Raw genomic sequence first — 4,727 nt, forward strand, 5'->3', positions numbered from 1 at the left:
GAGTACATATGTATGTTAGAAACACTGTAGCAATAAATACATACATAAATAAAAGCAATTATCAAAAAAATCCAACCCATTTTCGATCCCTTTGTATGTACTAGAATATTGAAAACTTTAAACGACACTTTTAGGAGCGATTTCTTAATGCTGCAATGGCGATTTTGAAGTAATAATGCTTACCAACAAATCATTGAGAAATCGACCCTTAAACATAAGAACTCTACAACTAGTATTTATAAAATTAAAACTACTTACACTTTGCGTTGAACAGCAGACGATTTCTTTTTTGTCGCAACCACATAGTTGGTGGTCGTTTGGTAGATCCGCGCGGCCCAGTTGCCTGTATAATAGCGCCATTTGGGATTTTCTTAGCTTCTTCGGGGAATGAACCCCGCCAACACAGAGCTCCAGTGCTCCCCAAAACTTAAATAAACATTTACGCGAATAACTTTCTTTTAGACATTTGCATATGTCTCCAGAATTGAGCACTGAATGTTTTCAATATTGGCAAGACTTATACTTTACTAAAGAAAACATGGTGAATTTCAAAAAATAATAAAAAATATTTACGTTAAAGACACACTATTATCAGCAAAATCCTTCCATAGCCATGGACACAAAGTTCCCTTAGCAATTCGTGCTTGCACGCTAAACTCAAAGGCCCTTAGATATAAATTAATTAAAATTGCAGAAACTTAACGAAGGGCTCATAGTCGTGTGCATTTCGAAACATCGTAAGTAGGGATTCCTTTGTAAATGATCATTTTTATTAAACTCACAACGGCAAGTGTCTGACATAATTTTCTCTGAAACATTCACCAGCCTAGCACTCAAATAGCATGTGGAATATGGTTTTGGGAATAGGGAAGTAGGAAAGTAGGAAAGTAGGAGAGGTTTTTGAAAAGTACGGCAAGTATGTATGTATATGTATTTATGTATATCTAAGGTTATTAAAGATAATCATGAGGGTGATGCAATTGATAAAGAAACTTAATTCAATATTTCATTGATATACAAAATATACTCCTCGTCCAACCGATACCGTTGCACAAGGTATACCTACCTGAACAACGCGACAGCTAGAACATATTCATCGTAATGTTGACAACACCAATGGCATGAAACTCATAGTACCTCGCTGCCACACCCTACACACAGTGATGGCAGCTACATGTTTCAGCCAATCGCCACCGCAGCCATTTGGTCCAAAGCAAAATTTTTGTTCCATTCCGTTTAGGAGTTTCCGTCCCAGTTGATTCTTCATTTCTCACTAATCACTTCAAATATTTTGCACTTTATACGCCCGATCGAAAATATACATATGTATACACTTCTTCGAACCACTTTCTTAACGGGAAGAAGGTCGCACATTTCCGAAATCGCGGACAATAGACGAACAAGGACACGGAGAAAATTTCTTAAACCTAAAGCATTGCGTCGCACTTACTGCGATCGCAATACTGTCCGACCGCCCGTCCCTTCTTTTATTGCCTAAAAATTCTTTAAACTTTCAATAATAATGAAAAAAAAAATCAGACCCGTCAACCAACAAAAATGAGGAAAACCAAAAATTTATAAAAAAAAAAAATTTTAAATTAAAACCTAAACTAACTACAGTTTGTAATTATTTTAAGATCCATTGCCAGGGATATCATACATATGTACTAATATTCAGGAAGAGTTGCATGCGTATTCTTATTCACTCTTCGTCGCCATACAGCGTGGTGGCATTAGTGTAAATTTATACAAAAAACATAGAAATATAATCATAATTTTTATAGTATATACGGAAGTCGTACACCATGTTGCATATATGCACATACATATATACATATGTATGTATGTATGTAGTATGTATGCCAAAATTTACACTAGCATAAACAAGAACATATAAGTAGCCGCTTTCGATTCGAACTTATGTGCCCGCTTTAGGTCGGCTGGCTCTGCTCACTTAACGAAAAATTGGCATGGGAAAGCAACACAACAAAGATAGCGAGCATAGACGAACAATGGATTCGTAGGCAACTCGCTTAGCAAATGTTGGAGGAGCATACTCAAAGAAATATTACTCACACTTACATACATACATACATACATATATATGTATGTACATTGAGGTGGTCTCTGTTCGCTATCTTTGTTGTTGGACATTGCACATTGCATTTTTCTTAAAATGACTTACTCCCTATCCCTCCCAGAATTTGAATTGTACCATTTTTTTTTTTCGTTTTTAGGTATCATAACATATGTATGTATGTAATAATATATCCAGTGCTTTTAACATAAAATTGTGTGTTTCCAACGCAGCCAAATATATTTAATTGAAGCGAATAGCACACGTTCCGAGTTGTTCGAAAGCGGCTAGTAAACAACAAATTCAAACAAAATAAGGCATGTATGTGTATGTAGGTAGATGCAACGCATGGAAATATTCGCTCTCAATATAAATAATTGACATCCTAAAACATGTGGCATAGAATTAAAGAAAACTGGAGTGCTTCCATACAAACGAAAAGAAGAGACAGTATTTTGGTTTCTTCTAACTACTTTATTAATGTTAATGGAAAATCATGTAGGAGAAGCGCAATGAATTTAAGCGGAATACGACGGGTATGGTGGATGTGTGCACAAAATTTATGTATGTATATGTATATGTATGTATTACGTATATGTTTTCGCAAAAAGGGCCTTGATTGTGGGAATTCAACAGACGGACAACAAACTCCTTTGTAAGCAAGTCGAAAATGTACAAATGTATGATGTGAAACGTGGAAAATGGCACGGCACTGTGTCAACGCCGAACTAATATATAAAACTAACTTTGACCTACAATTTATTTTTCGTTTACCGACAAATTTACATATTTAGTAAATTATTTGAAATATGTAATTAAAATCATTAAAATACTTTAGCGAAATATTTATCTTAAATCGAATTCTACACCAATACCAACCAAATATAAAAATAATTGTGTTAAAAACAAAATTAGTACAATAAACAAACACAAACATGTAAGAAAATGTGTATACAATTTGCCAAACGAAATACGAAATAATAAATGTTTTAAAATGGTAGTTAAAAATTTGGTAGCAAGTAATCACAGCTGTGGGTTAAAGCACAATAACAAGATAAAAATACTTTCAACTTGCACAATAAATAAATTTTAAACAAAACTAACTAAATAAGAAAGTAAGAGAAAGAAAGTGGAAGTGGAAGTGGGCTGCATTGCACATTGCATTGCTATTTTCAGCAAGTATTTTTAAAAAATAAACATACATATGTATACAAATGTATGCGTGTATTAGATATGTATGTATATAAGGTTTCTTTTACTTGAGCAATATACCCTCTTCTTCACTTCGCATCTTACATGCTGCTCCATCAAATGATAAATTATCAAAATCAAAATTAATTTGCTTGTTTTTTATTCTCATTTCTAACGCAAACTCTCTTGTATTTTGTTATGTCTACTCGTTATTTAAGATTTTACTGTTATACATACAGCAATAGCAGCTTCTTTGAGCACGACTAATAAAGCTTTGCAACTCCTAATTTCGTTTTATCGATAAAAGAAATTATCAATTACTCTTATTTATTATGGGCAATTTTCAAATATCTAAGTAATCAAATTAAAGATATGTATGTATACATATGTATGTACGTACATACACATATGGCTGTTTAAGTAAGTAAATACAGATACGTTTTGATTGCCTGTGTATACAAAATGAAACAAAAAATAATAATAAAATAATAAAACCTTTTACGAAAGGAACGTTCCAGTATTCATTGCTCTTGTTGGCTTGTTTTGCACTACATAGTATGTATCTACTGTTTCCGCGTAATCGTTTCATAGAACAATATTTTGAAACTAATGATTTTTAGAAGTCTTTATCATTCAATCTTTGGCATTTTATCTGTCGTGCTCTTTTTAGCTTTCTTTGCTTTTTCATTCGTTTGCTTTGATATATTATTACTCTAGCTCACCTTGTGGATCCCGTTGCTGTGTTTCTTGAGGTGCCAGTAATAGTTCGTCCTGAGATCTGTCATGTTGCCATGGTGCATATCCTTTAAATGAGAAATGAGAAATTGTTTTGAAATGCATTATATTTTTTGCAAATTAGTATTTACGCCTGCATACATACATATATACATGTATTTACATAAGGGTGGCCAAGTTTTTTACAGCCACCCCCCGTAACTGAAAAATATCGAAAATAAGTAGACCCGTGTTTTTTATTTTGAATTTTTCCATACATAAATTTTACATGAGGAAAATAGATATTTTCGTAAAGTTGTTAATAGAAGTATTTTTGGCTGAAATAAAATTATTCCCTTCAGATATCTTCAAAACAGAAAATTATAATGAATATTTAACTTTAACTTTTTTACTGAATCCCTTTTCATGACCAAATGTGCTCTTTTACGTGTTCGAAAAAATAGTTGTTACCATTTTAAAGTTAAATAATAAAGTATAAATTTTTGAGGGGAATACTGTATTCGATTAAAAAATATTTATTTTCAGGGACATAACAGTTATAAGTTTTATAGCAAAAACGTTGCCTCGATAACAGTTATTAGCTGAGAAATACTTTTTATTTCGTCGATAAGAGTTATAACCCAACGTTTATTTTGTACGTTGCCTGATAACTGTTATGCAGGAGAAATATTTTTTCCGTTGCTGATAAAAGAGTTATTTCCCAACGTTTATTTTTTACGTTGCT

At 32.7% G+C, this 4,727-nt stretch overlaps 2 protein-coding genes across 2 annotated transcripts in view; both read right to left on the minus strand.

The window, feature by feature from the left end:
• Positions 1-4,056, minus strand: part of LOC118743494 — a 107,951-nt gene extending 103,895 nt beyond the window's left edge. Inside the window, exon 1 of the mRNA XM_036476216.1 lies at positions 3,991-4,056. The gene's annotated coding sequence lies outside the window, so the exon portion shown is untranslated. The remainder of the gene's footprint in view (positions 1-3,990) is intronic.
• The window catches only part of LOC118743992 (mucin-19), an 86,488-nt gene that overhangs the window by 21,461 nt on the left and 60,300 nt on the right, over positions 1-4,727 (minus strand). The window lies entirely within an intron of this gene.

The sequence above is a fragment of the Rhagoletis pomonella genome, unplaced genomic scaffold (assembly GCF_013731165.1).
Source record: "Rhagoletis pomonella isolate Grant_MI unplaced genomic scaffold, Rhpom_1.0 Rhpom_scaffold_00007, whole genome shotgun sequence".
Classification (NCBI taxonomy): Eukaryota; Metazoa; Arthropoda; class Insecta; order Diptera; family Tephritidae; genus Rhagoletis; species Rhagoletis pomonella.